Genomic DNA, 23186 nt, shown 5'->3' with positions numbered 1-23186 from the left:
TGAGTCCTGCACAACCCCCTCTTGTGCCTTGGAGATACAGGCTCTTGCTATGCCCACCATCAAGTCTGGGTGAGTTTTAGTCAAAAGCTCACAGTCAAGAACTGGGCCACAGAAGGACTGGACCCAAATAGTGAAACCCCTGGGAACAAACCTCTGAGGGCTTGGAGGCCATCAGTGATGGAGGGGACCTTCCATACCATCTCATCCTTCCTCCTGTTTGACAAGTGAGGGCTCAGAGAAAGCCTGGAAAGGAAGACTTGGCCAGGACCATGGTAAGCAGTGACAGAGCTGTGGGCACAGGCTGGGGGTCCAGCTTCGACCCCAACCCTTTCTGCCGCAAACACACACCAAACAGACACCATTGCTGGCCCACGGCATAAGGAAGGTCCTTAGGCAGGGAAGGACGAGTCTTCTGCCCTGGAAGCCAGATCGGCAGGCCCAGTCCCCTTAAGATTTAAAGAAACTGCCTCCTGGCAGTGTTGACGAGGGAAGAGCCACTCCCTTCAACAGAGACTTGCCTTTTCCGGGTCTGCTGGCGATGCCTGCAGGGTGCCCTCCGAGTTCCCCAGCTTCTTCCTCTCCCGAGTCTTTGCTCCTGCCCCATGGTCTGTCTCGTGCTAATTTTACTCCCTGTCTGGGAGCTCCACACCATCGCCCTGCTCAGTAGCATTTTCATTTCCCCTAATCTGACCCCGAGCCCCACCTCTCACTCATCCTTGTGCTTTTGAGAAACCCGAGTGCCAGTGCCGCTTCTACTGCCACTGCCCCAAGCTGACCAGGTCCCTCTCTCACCCTTGATGGTGCCACACAAGCTGTGCCAGCTAGGGAGCCACGGGAGAGACAGTCACGGCCTTGTGCCCACCAGGAGAGCCCTGGAGCTCATCTTTGGAGATCTCTGCAGCCCCATCACAAGCAAACTCTGGTTTCGTGTGGCCGTGTGGCTCTGGGGGACCCAAGGGACACAGAGAAGGCCGGCTGCAAGCATGGAGAGCATGTCAGGACAAACTGGCTGCTGGAGTGGGATTGGCCTGGGGCCTGGTGCATTTAACACTTCGTAAGTGGCTTAAATGACAGGATAGGAAACGTGCTCACTAAGTGTGCAAAGGAAACCAAGGTGGTGGGTGGCCAAGTCTTGGGAGGGTGGCAGGAGAATTCAAAATGACCTTGGTAAACTGGCGACACGGATGCAGAGGAGACTGTGTAAGCAGGCGTGCTGGTGGCTTGCTTCCTAGAGAACTCGAAAGGCAAAGCGCAAAACTCTCAACGCTCTCAGCTGAAAACATCCACATGGTCAGTGGCTCCTCCAAAAGTTACACACAGTCACCGCATAAGCCAGCAACTCCGCCCCCAGCCACTGACCCAAGAGAACAGACAACAGGTGTCTTAACAGATACCTGCAGGCACATGCTCCTAGTGCACTAGTCATGACAGTCAAAGCCGTGAACAAGGCAAACGCCCAGCACTGAGTGGATAAACAAAAGGACTCTCTGCATCATGGAACAGGATTCAGCCATAGAAAGGAACAAAGCACCCACACCTGCTACCACATGGACAAATCTCAAAACATGATTGATGCAAAGCTAAGCAAGCCAGACCCAAAGTCCATGCACCGCACGATTCCAGTTTACGAAATGTCCAGGATCTTTCAATCCATTGAGACAGAATGCAGGTTGGTGGTTGCCAGGGGATGGGGAGAGGAGGGGATGGGAAGTGACTGCTATTGGGTATGAGGTCTCTTTGTGGCATGATAAAAATGTTTTGGAACTAGACAGACGTGGTGGTTGCACAGCACTGGGAATCTACTAAGTTGTGAATGGTATTCTTTAAAATGGTTAATTTTATGTGAGGTGAATTTCACCTCAATGAAAAAAAGAAACAATAAAATGAAATGTGAATGACTGGCCAAAAATATTTGGTAGAGAACGAGCTGGAGGTCAGCGTAGATAATGAATAGCCCGGAAGTCGGCAAAACCACAGGGTGGTGTAATTAGGAAAAGACTGTGCACCTTGCACAGCCAGAGGCAAAGGGGGCAAGTCCCCTGGCACCAAAGTGAGCCAGTTCTCAGCACTGGGGTAGACATCGAAACCCCTCAAATCCTCACTTCAGCCAAAGTGAGCCAGTTCTCAGCACTGGGGTAGCCATCGAAACCCTCAAATCCTCACTTCAGAGACACAGAAAACAAGAGTTATGTGGATAGATTAAGGTTCCACAGAACACTCATCTTGGAGAAGGGAAGGGTCTAGGCGAACCTGGGGTTGGACTAGCTCTTGAGTCAGACAGGACTGAGGCCTCCCTATCCCCCATCAGGGCCCATGGCAGCTGCCTTCCTCCATCGCGTCTGTGAAGAGGGAAAGGACCCAGGAGCACAATGCTGAGACTGGAACCATCCAATCCTAATGGGCAAAAGAGAATGAACTTCACGATCCGGGGATCTCAGAGGAGCTCACTCAGGTTGGCTTGAAAGCTCTGGCCCCGGCACAGTGTCTAGTGGAGAGGGGCCGTGCGGTATTTATCTATGCAACTGATGCATAAATGGGCCCACCCATAAGCTAGGAAGCCGGAGGATATTATTCCAGCCTATGTTACGATGAAAGAAGCTGAGGCCCAGAAAAAGTGTGATTCATTCAAGGTCACCAAATGTTTGTCACACATCAGCACAGCTCACGACACCTTACAGGACTCCAGGTAATGGAGAACACGCACCACAGCACAGAGGGAAGGGCAAGCAAGACGAGCTGCTCAGGCTTCCGTGGGAGGCCCCCGGCTGCCTGGGCAATGTCTCAGGGGAGATGGGGGTCGTGGGCGGGCTGGGACCAGATACTGGGGAGTGCGGAGGACCCAGCCCCGCATTTTTTCAGTTGGATTTTACTGGGTGCAAAGTGCCTCCCTGTTGAATGCTGGCCCTGTGGCATGGTTTAGCGGTTTCAGAGTCCTCGGTGACTTAGGTGGGCTCCTCTTAGTGAAACCAGTCCTCTGGGTGTTAAACCAAAGCACTGGGCGATTTCATGGAAAATACGTTTTGTTTGTTTGTTAAAAAAAAAAAAAGAAGAAAGGAAGAAAAAGGGATGACTTCCATTTCAGGCCGTCAATTTAGCACCTTTTATCAATCACGTATAAGCACTAAGGAAAGAGCCAGCAGTCAGGGCGCACGTGGCTCACGTGCGTAGCTCACGGTGCCAAGGGACCGGTGGGCGCTTTTCCCGGCAGCCTCCTGCCTTCCGGGTCCTTGCCTGGTCTGTGCATGTGTGAGGGGGAAACAGACGCCTGGCAGGTTCAACTTACTCTCCAAGACCCCAAGCTGCACTGCGGACGCTCATTCACCTTTGCTAAGTGACTCCAAGTCTCCTTCCTCTGGTTGGCCCCTGCAGCCCCACCCTCCCCTCCCTGGATGTGTGTTTTCGGCTGCCTGAGGGAGAAATAAACAAGACTGAGGAACGCTGGGGTCCTGGGTGGGGGCTCTGCCTAGAGCTCCCTGCCCTCCTCTGGCCTGGATGCTCGGCATGTATGGATTCAGTCTGTCTGGCTGCTTTCCTGGCCCCAGAAGCATTCACCTGAGGCCTGGGGGCTTCCTGACCCTGTGGGCTCCCTCATCTTGTTCAGGCACTGGGCACTCAGGGCAGGCTCTCGGCCACAGGGGCTGCTGCGGGGTCAGCGGTGGTCAGGGCAGTAGCTCTGGGATTCAGGGCTGTTCCACCCCCACGACCAAGAGGAACAAAAGAGAACCAGTAAGGCCTGGGAGGCTGCCCGGGAGAGAAAGGCACGCGCCGCGTTGAGAGAGCAGGAGAGTGGGGGAAAGCACAGCAAGAGGCAGCCAGGCTCATCGGGTTTCTCTGAGAACGCCGGGCGTGCGGCTCCCTCTGCAGAGATGCTGGGAAACCACTGCAAGGTCAGAAACGGGGGCCGGCCGGGCACGGTGGCTCACGCCTGTAATCCCAGCACTTTGGGAGGGCGAGGCGGGTGGATCATGAGGTCAGGAGATTGAGACCATCCTGGCTGACATGGTGAAACCCAGTCTCCACTAAAAATACAAAAAATTCTCTGGACGTGGTGGCGGGCGCCTGTAGTCCCAGCTACTCCGGAGGCTGAGGCAGGAGAATGGAGTGAACCCGGGAGGCGGAGTTGCCGAGATCGCGCCACTGCACTCCAGCCTGGGTGACAGAGCGAGGCTCTGTCTCCAAAAAAAAAAAAAAAAAAAAAAAAAAAGCTCTGTGGGGAAGCTGGGATTTTGAACGGCTTTTTTTTTTTAAAAACTTTTTTTAAGGTTAATAAACAGTACTTTACGATACTTCGGACAAAGGCAGAAATGGCATCTATTTCAAATGCCACCCGGTAGGGGCGGTCCTTCAGGCCCATTAGGGGCGCTGTCTGTCTGTTATACCCACGGGGATGCTGCCGCCCGCCACGCACCCCCGGCTTGCCCACTCCCAGGTCTGGCCGGGGTTTGGCGCCAGCGGGCCAGGAGGCTTGGTCTGTTTGTGCATATGAGATCCGGCCTCTGGAAAAACTGGTGGAAACTGGTGGGCAGGGCAGGACCAGGAACACCCCTGCTGGGAGGCTCTGGTGGCCATGATGAGCTCAGCACTCCGGAGGCCAGGGTCAATGGCTGCTCAGAGGACAGTCATTAACCTCATCCCAAAGGTAATTTTGCACATGGAGAGGAAGCAGACAAGGTGCAGCTGCGTATGGGGAGGGGAGGAGGGACGTGAGGAGGTGGCCCCCCTCCATCCAGAGCTAAGAGGAGGAGAAAAAGATGCTCCAGAACCCCTTCCATGGAAAGCTGCCAAGCCAAGCGCACCCTGCCCGGCTGAAACTCTGGTGTCAGCAGGAAAACTTGCACGTCTAGCAACTTCCACAGACACCGAGTACCCCTGCTTCTGAGGGCTGCTCCCCGTGCCCACCACAGCCAAATGAAACCTCCCGAGAGGAGGTGGCTGGAGGGCCCCTGCAGAGGGAGGGACAGATGGGGGCTTCTGGTAAAGGCACAGGAAACCAGGAAGGCCCAGGAAGGCCCAGAGGACGGTTCCCTCAAACAAATCGCAGAGTTTGCACACCTGATGAGCCGGCAGGGGACTCGACGCTGTGCTGCGTTTATCTTCACTCCCAAGGAAGCTTCAGGCTTTGAATCAGCCAAGCTCTAGATTCCCAGCCCTTCCCTTGGGACTTCTGTCTTTCCGGGTTGTCATTGTTTTGTCTTTACTGTTTAATATTCTTTGGATCTTCAGAGGCAGAAGGGCTGTGGAGTGATGGGCTTTGTCCCCTGATCCTGAGCTCCATGCTTGGGTTCCCGGGGTGCTGGCTCTCTCGCTCTCCCTCCACTCCCCATCTGGCCCTTTCTCTGCCCCTCCTGAGTGTGTCCTTGCCTCCTCTTTCTTCTCTCTTGCATGGCCTCCTTCCTAGGGCCCTTCCTGTCCCTCCACAAGAAGACAGAGACCTGGGTGCGGGACCTCGTTCCTACCGACCACAGGCAGATGCTTCTGGGCTCCAGCAGCTCACATGTGAGAGCCTCACCCCAGAACCGCGATCTTCCTCCCAAGACGGGCTCCGCCTGTGGAAGGCTCTCTTTCTGGTCACGACACCATCGTCCTCTGTCATCAAGGGTCAGTGCTCCTTCTGTCACCCCTCCCCTGCTGCACATGGTGGGGTCTCCTCCACAGCCTCTCTTACATTTGCTTGATTTCAGTGGTAGGACCCTGATGTAGAAGCTCCCAACCTCTTGCTTGAACTATTTTGACAGATCGGTGAGTTTTAAAAAATGCAAATTTTTCGGCCGGGCGCGGTGGCTCACGCCTGTAATCCCAGCACTTTGGGAGGCCGAGGCGGGTGGATCATGAGGTCAGGAGATCGAGACCATCCTGGCTAACATGGTGAAACTCCCGTCTCTACTAAAAACACAAAAAATTAGCCGGGCGTGGCGTGGTGGCGGGCGCCTGTAGTCCCAGCTATTCAGGAGGCTGAGGCAGGAGAATGGCGTGAACCCGGGAGGCGGAGCTTGCCGAGATCGCGCCACTGCACTCCAGCCTGGGCGACAGAGCGAGACTCCGTCTCAAAAAAAAAAAAAAAAAAAAAAGCAAGTGTCCTTGCTACCTTAAAACAAACCAACCAAAGGGTCAGGGCTGCCCAGCTGTTGGTTTTCGGGGCCCAGGCAAGGCGGCCTCTCTGGCAACCAGTGCGGAGAGCACTGGCCTAAAGGAGACCCCTATGTGCACCTCTGCATAGGCCTCCCTTCCCCCGTCACGCACCCTGCAGGGTTCAGCCTGGGGCAGGCCTCAGGGTGTTGTGGACCTTGAGGCTCACAGCCACAGGGAAGGAGGGGCAGATGAGTCTGGGGTCCTTGTTAACCCACAGGCCCCCAGCTCATCCATCTCACCCGACTCCAATTCACGGCTCTTGCTGTGCCGAGCGGTCCGGCCTCCCTCTCCAGGCCCAGGGGTGCCTGGTGCCCTCCTACACCACCTTCCCCACTAGGCGACTGTGATGACCCTCCACAGACTGGGCGGCTTACAAGCAATGGGAGTTCATTTCCTCACAGCGCTGGGACTGAAGGGACCAGGGGATCAGCCTGGGTGGGTCCCGGTGAGGACTCCCTTCCAGGCTGGGGACGGCCAAGTGCCCCTGTGTCCTCACGTGGTGGAAGGAGAGGGGCACTCATCGCATTGGTGAGGGCTCCACCCCATGACCCCATCCCCTCCTAAAGGCCTGCTGACACCCTCGCCTTGGGGGTGAGGATTTCAGCACAGGAATTGGGGGCACACTCAGTCCACAGCGCCTGGTGCCTGCCTTAGCTCCCCCTGTGCTCTCTGCATTCTGGCCAGTTTGTTCACATCTCCCAAGTGTGTCCCCCGAAACAGCATTCCCGCTCAACCCCATGCCCTGAAGGAACCAGCTCCTTCATAAAGCCCTTCTCCTGGAGGCCATGTCTGCCCCCTATGGCCCCTGACCTAGGAGCCCAGGGCCGTGTCTGAGCTGAGCCCTGCAACCTCCCCATCCGCATCTGTCCCTCCCTCCCATCAGATCTGATCCCTCTCAAGGGGAAACAGGGACGTTGACACTCCCTGTGCCACACGTTGGGTGATTCCCTGCTAATATTTCTAAATTCCTGAAAGGCTGGTGAGGACTTCTGCTCCGTTGCCCAGGAAGGGGCGTGAGGAGAGCAGCAGCAGCTCCTGGGCCAAAATCTCTGGGGCATGAGGCCTGGCTGGGCCTACGTCCGAGAGACACTGAGCTCCTCAGACTTCCTGTCCACATAGCAAGGACCACAGTGGTCACCCTAAAGGGCTGTCAAGAGCCCCCAGTGGGACGAGGTCAGCCCCGGACACTCCGGCACATGCCAGCGAGCTTGGTGACCAGCAGCCATGGTTTCTTAGGGGTGCTTTTAGACAAAAACAAGCCAGCCCCCAAGCACGGCCTTTCCCACCAGCTGTGGCTCCCCTTGGGCCATCTCCCATCACATCCTGCTCACACACGCCCCACTCTGTGCCTGCTTGGCCCTGCCCACGGTGCATTAGCCACCACTTCCACTGGACCTAGCACACCTGGGCCTGGCTGGCCCTGGAGACATGGCCCTCCCAGGGTGAGCCAGTTCCCAGAGACAGCAAGCAGCTCACCTGGAGGTAGTACCTTTTGTACCTAGAGCCCAGTCCCACCTCGTCCTCTGTGAGCGCTCACACTCAGGGCTTCATGCCTCTGTCCTGTCACTGGGGCTGGGCATCTGATAGCAGGAACAGCCCCCAGCCCCGGAGCCCGCTGAGACTGTGATACCAGGCAGTCCTAACCTTGCCTGGCCCGGCCCTTCCCTCAGAAGCCACAGGAGAGGCTCCTGCCACAGTCCCCTCCTCCTCTGCCTCCTGACCCACCCGGTGCTTCTGCACATGGCCCTGCGTGGCATTCCCTGCCCCCTCCCCTTGGGATCTGTCAGCAATAAGCCGTCTTTCCAATGCCATTTGTCTCTCGATCTGTTGGCATCACCGTTCCCGAATAAAAACAAGATCTACACTTTAAAACGACAGGTGCTGTGCAACTTTCTAACTCTGAGCCTTTCATTCCTCTCTTCTCTGTGCCTGGAATGTCTTCCTTCCCATCGAAAGACTGTGTCCCCTTCAAGGTCCAACCTGAGTCTCACCTCCTCTGCAGAGCCTTCCTGGCTGACCCTGCTCACTCATTTGCTTTCACATACTCCCCTGGCCATAGATCATTACAACAATTCTCACGAGTCTCATGTGTACCAAAATTTAGACTATATTTGTGGCCGGGCACAGTGGCTCACACCTGTAATCCCAGCACTTTGGGAGGCTGGGGCAGGAGGATCGCTTGAGCTCAGGAATTTGAGACCAGCCAGGGCCACATAGGGAGACCCCATCTCTACCAAAAAAAAAAAAAAAAAGGGCATGGTGGTGTGCTCCTGTAATCCCAGCTACTCAGGAGGCTGAGGTGGGAGAATTGCTTGAGCCTGGGAGGTTGAGGCTGCAGTGAGCCAAGATTGTGCCACTGCACTCCAGCCTGGGTGACAGAGTGAGACCCTATCTCAAAACAAAAAAAAGAAAAAACCGAGTACATTTCCATCCTCCTCTCACATCCCTCCTCCTGAAAATTGTGAATTCTCGGAGGGAGAAACTAAAAGGTTTTGACCTTAGTAATCTAATCTGTAGCATGATACCTGGAACAATAAAATCTATAAAACAGTAGGTGCTTAATAAGTGTTTGCTGGGTGAATGGGCGAATGAAGGAAAGAAATATAAAACCTAATGGCTGGAAAAATGAAACACACAGGCAAATCTAAAAAAACCAACAAGAGAATTAGGATGAAGGAATCGGAGCAGGGAATGGTCCTGGGAAAGAACGGGGAAATGTGAGTCTCATAAAATTTAATTTGCTTTGACGGTTGTGATTTATATATACGTCGACCTCTATTTTTCGAAAATGACATTTGTGGTAAAACACTTCCTTCGGTCCCACTTGAGTTGTCACTTATGCTGCAGTATTTTCCTCTCCTGTGGTAGTTTCAAAGGTCCCATAATAGGACCTCAACGGATCTGACAGACGAATGAACAAAAAGGCCCCTTTTCCACCATTCATCTCATACAGATTTTGTATGCTGGTTGAGAAATAAGAGAGAAAAGCCACTGTGAGGGTATTATTATGGACAGTCGAGCAACCAAGAAACATTCTGAGATTTCTGAGTATGTATGTCATTGTCACCTGTCTCCCCAGCACCTAAACGCTTAGGCAGAGACATTACACCAAAACAAAAAATGAGGCCTGTCTCGGCAAATTTACCCAGATGACCGTGGGATTACGGAAGGAGTCATTAGGGCCGATGACAGCTCTCCTGTGCATGTGCGACTATTCAGAGATAATGTCACTCTTGTTCCTCCTATTATGAAAAAGAAATTCAACTACAGTCAGGGTTTATTACGACCGAAATGCTGACAGATACTTATCCAAAGGGCCACAGACAGGTCTCACATCCTTCCATAATGAGGGAAGGAGGAGACAGAAGTAGTGATGAGAAACCCCCAGCCCCAGATCTTGAAGTGATGAGATAAAAGCATTTGGCTTATGAACCTGCAGGAGACGGGCACACTAGAATTTCTTCCTGCAGAGGTAACAGGTGGCCGGGTGGACAGTGAAGTCAATCAAGGTTGGAAACTTTATTGGGCCTTGGGTGGCCCAATATGTCTGTCTGGGGCTATGTCTGTCCCGGATGGCATGTGTGCGATGCCCTGTCCACCTGCTCACAGGTGCTTCCTGGCATGATGCCTTCCTTCTATGCAGCAGGCCCTGTTCTGGGTGCCAAGGGGAGATGCGGCACTGGTCAAAGTCCCTGCTCTCACTGAGCTTGTGTTCCTGGGAGGACAAAGATGGTAACCACATAATAAATAAATACAGGACGTTACTGTACCAAACACAGCAACCTGAGAGCCCCTGGCCATACAGGAGCTGTCTGCTTCCTGACCCAGGTGAGCCCCTCACCCAGAGCCGGCCCAGGCCGTCTTGCCATCTTTGTTTGCTGCGAGGTGGGGTGGGGCAGGAACAGGCCAATGCCTCTGCAGAGACGGGCTGCTCCTGACCCTCTGCCCAGCTGGGTGAAGCCTGGGAACCCAGTGTCCTGGGTGAGAAGCCTCCTTGCTGTTCCTAAAGTCAGTTTCTACCAGGAAAAAGAGATGGGGACTGCTGGATTTGCCATTTTCAAGCTGTGTGAGTTCATGGTTCTGCTTGAGTGCACTGTGAGTAGCACCAGCCTGACTCTCCACTGCCACTGTGGGTGTTCGAGCCCAGGCTGTCTCTTCCTGGGCTACAGATCCTTACGGTCACTGGGGACTTCGCAGACCTGGGTTCTCTGACCACGGCGACCCCCATGGGGGTTTCAGTGTCCCCGGCCCCTGAATCTCAGCTCCTGTGTGGCGCTCATCCTGCCTGAACCTGCCCTGCTGGCCTCTGCTTGGTTTCCCAGGTATTTTCTAGGACAGGGCCCTGCACACTCCACAGGCCTCCCTCTGGGGAAGGAGGTCTTTCCTCTGAAGGTCACAGTGTCTCAAGCAGCCTTCTTGGATGCTAAACACTTGCCTTAACTTCATTATTTTTATTATTAGGAAACTCCATTTATTAAATGTCGAATATGTGCTAGTCCCATGCTAAAGCGTTAAATGAACTGCTGGTCTCTGAATTTTATGATGAAGAAACTGAGGCTTACAGAGGTCCCACAACCCATCCCGGTATGGTTGGCCCCCAGCCTCTGTTCTCCATCCTCTGCCAACCAGCCAGCTCTCAGGGACCATCCCCCACACCCCTAACAACCATTGCCGGGAGGGTGGCTCGTTGCTAAGGTGCGTAAAGTTCCTCTCTTTTGCTGGTTTTACCAGGTAATAACCTCACCTTCCCCTGGCCTTGCCTGTGGCCACACAAATCCATGCAGGTCCCAGAGCTGGCTCTGCCCTGCCACAGCCAGGCCTGGTTCCAGACGGAATGCTAGCAGCATTAAAGGTAGAGTGAGGGGATCTGAGTGTCTTATTCTAGGAGCCTCTGGGATTTCTAAGCCTTGACATTGCCTGATGTGCTTATAAACACTGTGGACTTTTGAAGAGAGGAAAGCAAATCACAGAAAAGACACACACGGGAAAGTGGACGCTTTACAGCTACATTTCAGGACAGGTCTCTACCCACATGTCCACACTGCCTATTTTTCAAAGGAAGATCCTCATAATGAGATGGAGCAGGAACCCCTCTTAGGGACTGGTGGGCCCCCAAACATGGAAATAAAGAAAAATCTTGAGTTCCTTCAAGGGAAATTCCAGGCACCTAGCTAGCCCTGAGAAGTAAATGAGCAAGGCTGGGTGCGGTGGCTCACACCTGTAATCCCAGCACTTTGGGAGGCCAAGGCAGGCAGATCACCTGAGGTCAGAAGTTCCAGACCAGCCTGGCCAACATGGCGAAATCCCATCTCTACTAAAAATACAAAAAATTAGCCAGGTGTGGTGGCGGGCGCCTGTAATTCCAGCTACTTGGGAGGCTGAGGCAGCAGAATCGCTTGAACCCGGGAGGTGGAGGTTGCAGTGAGCTGAGATCGCGCCACTGCACTCCAGCCTGTGAGACAGAGTGAGACTCCATCTCGGAAAAAAATAAATAATAAATAAAAATTAAAAATAAATAAATAAAGGAGCAACCTGACAAACAAGAAGGTAAAAGTAGCTGAAAACAATAGCCAAGGAAGCTAGATGCTTGGTTCCCAATAGAAACTAAAGTGACATCTTACCATATGTCCCTGAGTTGTTTTTCAGAAACCCGGACTCCCACCAAACTGGTTGGCTATGCAGGTCCGCTACACATAGACCTCAGATATGGGGGAGCTGAGGAAGAGCTCAGATATGGGGGAGCTGAGGAAGAGCTCAGATATGGGGGAGCTGAGGAAGAGCTCAGATATGGGGGAGCTGAGGAAGAGCTCAGATATGGGGGAGCTGAGGAAGAGCTCAGATATGGGGGAGCTGAGGATGGAACTCTGACCTCTGCTGTTTGCTAAATTTCTTCCTAAGGAGCCTGGAGGAAGTCACACCCTCAGGCCAGAGCTAATGTTCTTTTCTGCTGGTCCAAAATGTTTCGACAAAGCTTCACCCCCTTAACCGATCACAGATCAGAAAATCTTTGAATTTACCTATAACCTGTGGGTTCCTGCTTTAAGATGTCCTTTTAGGTAAAACCAATGTGTCACCTCTGTGTCCTGATGCTTGACTCTGCCTGAAGCCTCTGCCTCTCTGCCTTTATAGATCCTTACTGTAAGCCATAGGAGAGGTCAGGTCTTAGGCATGAGTGACCCGATTCTCCTGGCCTGGTGCCCTGAAAGACACACCTCACTTTCTCTCGCTGCAATCCCGATGTCAATGGTTTGGCTTTGCTGTGCCAGGCAGGTCCACAAGTCCGGTTTGATAACAATAAAGGAAACCTCCTCTGAGGTCCCGGTCCTTTGCTTCTCCCTCTGAGGCACGGCCACCTGCCATGAGGTCTTGGTATCTTGCTTCTTTCCTGCGTCTCTCTTTCCTACTCACTGAAGGCAGGTTCTCTTTGTACTTGCCTCAGAGGCCCCTGCGTTTAGCACAGCACTGGACCACAGCGAGTGTCAGCACATGGGGATTGGAGGGGCGAGTAGAGCAGAAGCAAGTTCTGTGGAAGGGCAATCCCACCCTGGAATTCCAGGGCAATCCATTTGGCTTTCAAACCCCTGGCTGGGCTGGGCGCGGTGGCTCACACCTATAATACCAGCACTTTGGGAGGCCGAGGTGGGCGGATCATTTGAGGTCAGGAGTTTGAGACCAGCCTAGACAACATGGCAAAACCCCCTCTCTACTACAAATACAAAAATTAGCTGGGTGTGGTGGCAGGTGCCTGTAATCCCAGCCACTCTACTCCGGAGGCTGAGGCAGGAGAATCGCTTGAATCTGCAAGGCTGAGGTTTCAGTGAGCTGAGATCACGTCACTGCACTCCAGCCTGGGCAACAGAGTTAGAGTCCGTCGCAAAAAGCACCAAAAAAACACCCTGGCCATTTAGGCAAAAAGGGGACTTCCCCCGGATTGTATGGGCTTCAACTTCTGACTAGGGAAAGCAGATACACTCATCTGCTGAGATGACATTTTCACCAGGATTCACCTCTGGGAGAGGTGTATTGCAAGAGGCTTTGGATCAAGGGCGTGCTAGAGAAACAGAAAGCCCCATACATCCTGCAAGATGTCCTCGCAGGTGAGTGCCTCAGCAAACAGCAAAATGAAACACAGCCCGTGGCCTCCCATCCATCAGCCCAGGATCCGGTCCCTCGGCACAGCGTGTGCTTAGGAGAGAGACAGTGTTGCTTCACGCCCCCGACTTCACCGAGGCATGCGTCATTCCAAACGCTGTCGCTGTCGACGCCGCCGGCAGCCTCGGCGTCTCTAAGTGTCCTGGGGACACCTGGGCACCCGGCTGCTCCATCTCCACTACTCTTTAGTTACAAAGAGACCAGCACTAAACAGACTTGTGCTTTATTAGCCCATAACACTTTCTAAAACAGTTTCTTCTAAGAAAATGGCTACTATTATGCACAAATAAGCACTAAGTGGGACTTTTTTTTTTTTTTTTTGCTTTCCATTTTCAGAATGAAAACAGTTTTAGCTGTACCTAAAGTGTTACCACTAGCATCTTCATTATGGAAAACTCTGCTCAGGGCAGGCTTTTGAGAAGACTAGACGTTATTTTGGCTATTAGAGCACAGCAAATGGCTGCGAATGGCAGGGGTTTACAGAGCTAACTGAGCAGACAAACAGGAGTGGCAAATGAAAACATATAACATTTGCATTCTCCCTTTTATGGTGCACCATAAAAATGCTCAAAGAGATGTTTTGCTCACTCTACAGTCAGAGGTTACTAATTAAGCAAAGCATTACTGAGCCAGAAATACCTATAAAAGCTGCTGCTTTTTTTTTTTGCAACCCACATCTGAGCATCAACTTATTATAGGGCCTTTCAATGGGTTCCTCCAATGATTAGGATCCTCCATTCCATAATTCACTGAAGGTAACTCTAAGTAATAAAACCTTCTTGGTGCACTTTTAAAAATGGTTAGCATCTAAAGGAAACGTTTCTGCAAAGAAGATACGACTGAAAAGTGGATGAAAGGGAAGAAACGTGAACGCTCTTCTGGCAGAGAGTGTTGTGGTGGGAGCTTTCACCCCTGCCCTGCTCTGCTGCTCTCCGCCAGGGCTCACGTTCACAGAGCCTCGAGACGGGGCTTGGCTGTTAGGACCTTCCTGGGCCCTCCACACCCAACTGATGGGTTCTATTGTTCCTTCCTCAGTGTCCTCCCGGCGCCCCAGCAGACCTCTCTGACTTCACCTCCCTGGCTTCTATGTGATTAATGACTTTGTATCTAGACCATGTGCTCCGGAGTCTTTCTCCTCCCCAAATTCTAGCCCAGGGCCAGGCACAGACTAGGAGTCAACAACGGCTTCCCAGGTGAGAGGCTGTGAGAGGCAGCCCTGGAGTCTCCCTACAGCGGAGAAGGCCTGGGTTTGTCTGGCATCCCATTCAAAGGGGGTGAGGTATAGGAGGCCCCAGAGGCCTCATCTACACTAGTCACAGCCTCAAGGGCCCCGCTGCCTGGAGTTTAGGACAGCTGGGCTTCATGGGTGCCTCTGGAGCCTGCCTGGACCAGGGAGCCCATGGGACATTCTCAGAGAAGTGGCTGGGGAATGAGAGCCAGGTGTCCTGGGAGGACCACGGGACAGGGGGTGGGCGAGCACAGAGGGAGGCTGGGACAGAGCCACAGACAGCCTCAGGGGCTGGCAGGTTTCTCAGAGGAGATGTATTCGTAAAGTTGCTCAAGCTCGACAGAAAGCAGAAGTCAATGTAACACCATGTTCTAGTTGTCTCAGTCACCCGTGAGACAGGCACTGTTATTCGGGCTTTACGGCTAAAGAACATGACCTAAAAGACTTCCCTAAAGCCTCACAGCTAGAAAGCGATGGAGCTGGGATTCCGGGCCCTGTCGCTGTGATCCCAAAGCCTGTGCTGTTTGTGTCTACACCCCGGACGGTTTTGTTCTGCTTGCTGCTTGTCACAGTGTCTTTCCTGGGGGATGAGTCAGAGATGATCCGTGGAATGTGATGAAGGCCAGGAAGGTGGCACGTGGAGAGAAGCAGTGTGGAGTTCCCCAAAAGAACGTGTGGCCAGAATTCCGGCATTAAGAATGAGAAGAGGGGGCTGCAGAACTGTTCTTTCCCTGGACGGAGCTGTAAAGGTGTTGGGTGGTGATGTGGAGGGTTGGAGTATATTCTGCTTGAGTCTGTAGAAGGCTGAACAGCAGCTCTTATCTACACTGGCCTGCCAGTGAAACACCCTCAGAAGGTGTTTAAAGAGATGCCTGCTCATTCGTCATTGTTAAAAGCATACCTTGCTGTTGGCAGGGTGCAGTGGCTCACGCCTGTAATCCTAGCACTTTGGAGGCTGAGGTGGGTGGATCTCCTGAGGTCAGGAGTTTGAGACCAGCCTGGCCAACATGGTAAAACCCCATCTCTACCAAAAATACAAAAATTAGCCAGGTGTGGTGGTATGTGCCTATCATCCCAGTTACTCAGGAAGCTGAGGCATGAGAACCATTTGAACCTGGGAGGTGGAGGTTGCAGTGAGCCCAGATCCTGATGCTGCACTCCAGCCTGGGTGACAGAGTGAGACTCTGTCTCAAAAAAAAAAAAAAAAAAAAAAAGAAAGAAAGAAAAGAAAAGAAAAGAAAAGAAAATGGCAAATGTGGAGAAATCTAAGCCAGCACTCACTGTGAGACAGAATGCCCCAATAAGGATCATTGCCTTTGTAGATATAGAAAAGTGAGGCAGAGTTGATGTGCTGGACATATAACAAGTATGACTTGACTGGACTTCAGGAATTTTTAAGTCCTGTACTTAAGTCCTGGAAAGAAGATAGTGCAGTCATGTTAGACTTTGATAACTTCAGTTTATATGCAAAAATTTTAAGGGCAGCAGTGAAAGAATCCAGTCAGGGGTCAGGATCTGGGCAAAGAAGGCATCCAAGCAGAATGGTGTCCAAGCAGGGCAGCAGCCCACTTTGATCATAAGACTGGCCACATAGAGTGGAATTCAGCAAAAAAATAAATATACTGAGCATACTGGGAGCCAGAGAAGGGCTCGGATAGATGTAGAAAAGGGGAAGCTCACATAAACTGAGGGTTTTGCATTGTATTTGGAGGTGATAGTGTGAAATAATGCTTTTCAGTATATGTGGCTAGATATAGAAACTGACCTAGCTATAGATATATGTACATTTCCTAGCTGGGAGCAGTGATGCCCCAGTAGCAATAAGCACACTACTGCCTGGATCTTGCTTTCTAAATCCCACTCTCCACTGCACTAACCCAAGGTTCCCTGGAGAAATGGCTGGGAAAGAAGAGAGAAAGAACAAGATGAGTTGGGAACATCTTGTGCCAGAAGATAAGGAAGTGCTCAAACAATGATGGAGACATCAAAAGAATACAGAAGCCAGCTGGATGGGCTCCCCACCACCCCCAAATGGCCAAATGGAGGGAAGTTTGAGCATCAAAATTAGCAATGATAGCAATGGGTTAAAATCTGTTACCCAAAATAAAAAGTCACGAGTCCACACTGATGATAGTTAATGGAAAAATAAATGAGGAGAAAGCTTTTGCTTTCAGGAATAGGCCAATGGATAAATGTAGAAGAAATGATTGAATTTTTAAAAAATCACTGGTGCCCTCGTTGCCCTAATTAATTCCAGCAAGAAATATTAATGGATGACAAACTGGTGGATGAGACTGGAAAGGGAAATGAGGTTTTTAAAGAATCTCAAAGTATCTTCTCACAAAATACTGATTAATTGTAAAGTGGGTGGTGCAGAGGTGGTGGTAATTTTAGAGTGGAGAAATCTCAGTCAAGTTAGCAAAATAACTGGACTAACAACAGGACATGCCAAGGCCAAGTCAAACCCAACAAGGTGTAGCAGGAGGCGCCCAGCATCACTTCCCCCACATTCTGGCCAAAAATGCGTCACCTAGGACGACTCCTAAAGACACTGGGATAAATCCAAATTGAGGGGAATCAGGGAAATAACCGGCCTGTAGTCTTCAAAATTGTCAAGGTCACAGAAGTCAAGAAATAACTGAGATCACAGGAGACTACTGGGTGCAGCCCATGTCCTGGAGTGGAGCCTTTTGTTACCAAGGGCTTTTGGGGAAAACTGGGCAAATCATGGATGAGGCCTTTGGGTGGAGGGGAATTCTCTGTAGGATTCTTAAGGCTTGTCTGTAGTTTCTAAAACACTTTTGAAATCAAAGGGAAAGATTACCCTTCAAGGGAATTGGAAATTCCACATGAACTGTTTAACCATTGGCTGCAGGCTGTGAGCTGGCCCAGGAGTCAGGCAGCCCCAGGGAGTCACCCGCACGTGGGCTCCACGTGACGGAGCTTCCCTGCCCTGGACACTCAGAGACAGCCCAGGGAGGTGTGCAACCAACACAGGCCTGGGGAAGGGGCAAGGCCACAATGGGGAAGGCAGGAAGCTTGCCCCGTTCATTCTTCCCTGGAGCACTAAAACCTCTGAACTGCTGGAGAATAGCAGCCCGGGACAGGCTGCCTGAGCACATCTTGCCTCCAAGGCCCAGCACAGAGGCCCCCTGAGGCAAGACCCTCAGCGGAGACGCAGATCTGTCATTTCCAAGCCTCACAAATGGAAGAGTGCTGCAGCCCCTGCCCCAGGGGTTCTGGTGAACTGAGTCGTGGGTCTGGGCGCCTCCACACCCACAACGTGTGGCAGGATTGGGAGCACTGAGCACCCTGTGCAGATGCCCATGAGGGTCTCACCTCCACCTGAGAGACCTCATCCTGCAGATGCCCACGAGGGTCTCACCTCCACTTGAGGGAGGGTCTCACCTCCACCTGAGAGACCTCATCCTGCAGATGCCCACGAGGGTCTCACCTCCACTTGAGGGAGGGTCTCACCTCCACCTGAGAGACCTCATCCTGCAGATGCCCACGAGGGTCTCACCTCCACTTGAGGGAGGGTCTCACCTCCACCTGAAGGAGGGACTCACCTCCGCCTGAGGGAGGGTCTCACCTCCGCCTGAGGGAGGGTCTCACCTCCACCTGAGGGAGAGTCTCACCTCCATCTGAGGGGCCTCATTGTGCAGATGCCCACAAGGGTCTCACCTCCACCTGAGGGAGAGTCTCACCTCCCTCTGAGGGGCCTCATTGTGCAGATGCCCACAGGGGTCTCACCTCCACCTGAGGGAGGGTCTCACCTCCGCCTGAGGGACCTCACTGTGCAGATGCCCACAAGGGTCCTCTGCCTGAGGGCTAAGGAACACAAGCTCAATCCAAACTTTGTTTATGAAAACTGGTGAGAAAATACACTATCGATCTTAAAACCCAGGCCAAACCTACAACCAGAAAAGGCCAAGTTCACTTATGAAAATGCATACAACAATCTTAACCCCAAACAAAACAAACATCATGACCAAATTGCTTCTGTCTCAGGAGCTCCGGAATGGTGAAACAGAAGGGCAGTGTGAACCGCCTTACCAACAGATGAAATCAGAAAAACCAAATGAGCAGCTCAATAGATGAGAAAATAGTCTGATGCAATTAAATTTATTTATGCTTAAAAAAAAAAAAACCCAACTCCTAGGAAATCAGGATCAGAAAAGAATCATCTTAACCCAATACAGGCTGGATATATTTTTTAAAAAGCCTACATCAATGGTGTAAATGTCATACCTGATGATAAAATCTTACAATAATTTCTTTAAAGTAACAAAACAAAGATTGTCTTCGATCACTGTCCCAATTCAATATGATAGAAGACGCTTTAGCCCTCCCAGTAAGATTACAAAATACTCAAAGAAGAAGAAACAAAAAAGAGAAAGAAAGGATATAAAAAATTCAAAGGAAGAAACAAAAACTGTCGCCATTAACAGATGATATGAATTCTTTATAGAAAATTACAGTAAAACTAACCAACTAACAAGAGAATTCCCAAAGTTTCTGGCTGTAACACCAATACACCAGGCTGAGCAGCCACAGACTTCCGAGGTTTGCAGGCTCCAATCCGGCTTCATGGCTTGGCTGTGTGACCTGGGCAGGTAACCCAACACCTTCATGTCTCATCTGTGACACGGGGTTATAACAGCCACCAGAGAGCCATTATGAGAATTAAACATGTTCATAGTTGTGAAAGCACTTAGAACACAGAAGAGTTTATTAAAGAAACAAAAATATTTAAAAATCAATTGCGTTCCCCTATGCTAACAACACAGGCAGAAAATATCATTTAAAATAGCCACACATGAGTTAATCCTCATGACAACCTTGCAGATGGTACTATTGACCCCATTCTCCAGATGGAAATTCAGGCTCACAAAGAAGTTAAGAAGCACGTCTACAGAGCTGGGAAACAGGGGTGCTAAAAAAGGGGGGAACCAGGTCTGTCTGATTCTAAGCCCATATTCTTCACATTACAGCTTTTGAGGTATATTGATCGCCCCTCATTTTCCTGCCTTTCTGAGAGCAGGTGAAGGCAGGATTAGAGAGCCCAGTGCTTTGCCAAGAGAAAACAGCTGAGAAAAGTAGATTTAAACAAGTGAAAAGAGGTAGCATGATCCTGGACAGAAAGATTCAACACCATCAGATGTCCACAAGAGTGGCCGGGAAAATCCTAAGAAAGTCAAGCAATGCGTGTGTGTGTGTGTGTGTGTGTGTGTGTGTGCGTGTGTCTGTGCGCACACATTGGTTATGGGGAAGCAGGCCTCACCAGATATTAAAGCATAGTTTAAAGCCTCTCTAAGTAAACAATGTGGAATTAGTGCATGAATAACCAGGCTAATAGAACAGAATGAAAAGTTCAGAAATAGACCTAAGTGCGTATGAGAATTTAATGTTACAAATCAGGAAAAAAAAATGGTCATTTTAATAAATGGCACTGAGGCAATTATGTAGCTATTTGCAAAATGATGAAAATGGATTCATACCTCACTCCATATACAAGAACCAGTTCCAAATGGATGGAGTTCTAAATGTAAAAATGAAACCAGAAAATTGGCACCAGAAAATTGGTTGGGTTCCTTTAGAACCTGAAAGTGGGGAAAACCTTTCTGCCTATGATTCAAAAACCAGAGGCATGCAAGAAAGGAGTCATAAATTAGACTTCAATTTTTTTTTTTGCATGGCAAAAAATATATACATGTTGCTGCTGGGAATGCAACATGTTACCATCTGCAGAAGAGGGATTTGGCAATGTCTGGGAAGTTTACATGTGCATTTGCCTTGTGATCCAGCCAACCCATGCCTGGGAATCTCCCCTAAAGATACAGTGGCAAAAATACAGAATGACTATGCAAAAGGCTGAAAACAAGCTTAAGGCTGAATGAGGCCCCCTGGAGATGCCCATACCCTAATTCCTGGAACCCATGAGTACGCAGCCTTATGTGGCAGGAGAGGCTCTGCAGATGTGATTAAGGGTAAGAACCTTAAATCAGGGAGGTTATGCAGGTGAATACAAGGTAATCACGAGTCCCTAAAAGTGGAAGTGGGAGGCTGAAGAGTGGGCCAGAGAGATGAGAAGGAAGGAGGAGGAAAAAGCCAGAGTCTGAGAGGACTCGACCTGCCCCGGCTGCTCTGAAGATGAAGGAAGGGGATCCCGAGCCACAGACCGTGGTGACCTCCAGGAGCTGGGAATGACCATGGCTGACAGCACAGTATGGGGACCTCAGTCCTACAACCGCAAGGACTGAATTCTGCTGCAACCCGAATGAGCCTGGAAGCTGACTCATTCCCAGAGCTTCCGGAAGAAACATGGCTCTGGTGAGACCCATGCTGGACTTCTGACCTGCAGAACTAGAAGATGACACATTTATGTTGTATCAGCCACTCAGTTTTTGGTGATTTGTTATGGCAGTGATATAAAACTAATACACATCCCAACGCGTGTCAGCAGAGGACTAGCTACATAAACAAACCCCAGCTCATGTACACCTGGCAGACCTGTGCAGGTGTGAGAAGAAAGGACAATTGCAAACATGATGCCCAGGGGTGTTCAGGGTGTGCTGTCACAGCAAGGCGCAATATGCCACCTTCCATGGAAGAAAGAGGAAGTACACATATACGTAGAGCTGTTTATGTTGCCAGAAAGAAAAAGAAAAAGGATAAACCAAAAGTCTAATAAATATGGTTATCTATGTGGCAGACAGGCAACAGGGTAAGGAGACAAATGAACAGAAACTTCTCTGAATATCACTTTTTAAATTGTTTTGACTTTGAGATCATGTAAATGAGTTATATCCTCAAAAATTAGTTTAAAATCCTCCAACAATTTTTTAAAATGTAAAATGAGCTAGGCGCGGTGGCTCACACCTGTAATCCCAGCACTCTGGGAGGCTGAGGCGGGTGGATCACTTGAGGTTAGGAGTTCAAGACCAGCCTGGCCAACATGGTGAAACCCCATCTCTACTAAAAATACAAAAATTAGCCAGGCGTGGTGGCGAGCACCTGTAATCCCAGCTACTCAGGAGGCTGAGGCAGGAGAATAGCTTGAACCCGGGAGGTGGAGGTTGCAGTGATCTGAGATCATGCCACTGCACTCCAGCCTGGGTGACAGAGTGAGACTCCATCTCAAAATAAATAAATAAATAAAATGTAAAATGATTTTTAAAGAAAGTCAGTGCTAAAAATTGAAGCAAAAAAACAAAACAAGTCCTGAAATGAATGCACTTAAATCTGTATCGAGATAACCACAACGAGAAAAGAACAGTGTGGCTTTAGAACAGTACTGCAACTGTACTTGTATACTGTAAGTATAAACTAAATATATTATAAACTGAATATAAACTGTAGGTATAAACTGAATATATTACACTTCCATGGTATAACACATTCTAAGGACAAATACTTAAATTTCATTCAGTAGTCTCTGTTAGTCATATCACTGAGATTATAATTTTGAAACTCCTAATAGTATTTGTGTTTTAACATAAAGTTTTCATATAAGTAAGATACACAGGCAAATTCACAGACCACAGGTTGAACCTCTTAATACAATAGGAGAATAAAGAAGATAATCAAGTTAGGAGTCCTAAAAAGCACAGTCTTAGAGTAAGGGAAAATATATTTAAAATATACATTTAGGCCGGGCGCAGTGGGCTCACACCTGTAATCCCAGCACTTTGGGAGGCCAAGGCGGGTGGATCACTTGAGGTAAGGTGTTCAAGACCAGCCTGGTCCAACATGGTGAAACCCCATCTCTACTAAAAATATAAAAATTAGCTGGGCGTGGTGGCGGGCGCCTGTAATCCCAGCTACTCGGGAGGCGGAGGCAGGAGAATCACTTGAACCCAGGAGGCGGAGGTTGCAGTGAGATCGTGCCATTGCACTCCAGCCTGGGTGACAAGAATGAAACTCCATCTCAAATAAATAAACAAATAAATAAAATAAAATAAAATATACATTTAAGTAAAATAACATAACATAACATAACATAACATAACATAACATAACATAACATAACATAACATATACATTTAAGGTCAGTAACCTGAAATTTCACTGGAAACGTCAGTATGAACTCATGATGCTTCAGAAAATATGTTCTGTCTACTGGGAAGGTGTCGAAGCAGGGACCAGCTGGGAGCAATGAGATCCACCTTGGTGCTCAGGTTATCGTCTTTAAACAGCATTTGACACTCATGAAACCAAGGCCCTGCAGGCATGGGTCCATCTCAGCTTGAGGACGGAAGTCATCAAAGAGTGCAGCCTCATGCTGGAGCCCCAGGATACGAAAGCCTCCCTAGGCCAAAGACAGGCCAATTCTAGGTTCAAGAAGAATAATGACTGCAGGTGACTGAAACCCACTGAACAGGTAAGAACCTATGCTTTCATGATGATACTCAGCAAAAGAGATCACAAGACAGAAAAAGAAAGAAAAATCTATTTAACATTGGAAGTAACCAGGGGACCAATTCCTCACCCTGGAAATTGGTAATTAAGGGAAAAGAATTAAGCATTTATTCTGCCTTCCTGTATTTGAGAGTAAGTAAATAGTCTGAGGGATGAGCGGAGATGCTTCTTTTTAGAGTTCCAAGAGCTAACTGAGGAAAGATTGATAGAAGTATAAAATTATCATCCTGAATATCCTAAGAACATAATTAATTCA

General features: G+C 50.0%; 1 protein-coding gene across 4 annotated transcripts in view; it reads right to left on the bottom strand.

Moving 5' to 3' along the window:
* SDK1 (sidekick cell adhesion molecule 1) overlaps positions 1-23186 on the bottom strand; it is a 961868-nt gene that overhangs the window by 158617 nt on the left and 780065 nt on the right. The window lies entirely within an intron of this gene.

This window comes from Pan troglodytes, chromosome 6, assembly GCF_028858775.2.
Source record: "Pan troglodytes isolate AG18354 chromosome 6, NHGRI_mPanTro3-v2.0_pri, whole genome shotgun sequence".
Lineage (NCBI taxonomy): Eukaryota > Metazoa > Chordata > Mammalia > Primates > Hominidae > Pan > Pan troglodytes.
Note: the sequence above shows the minus strand (reverse complement) of the source record. Positions and strands in the feature narration are given on the sequence as shown.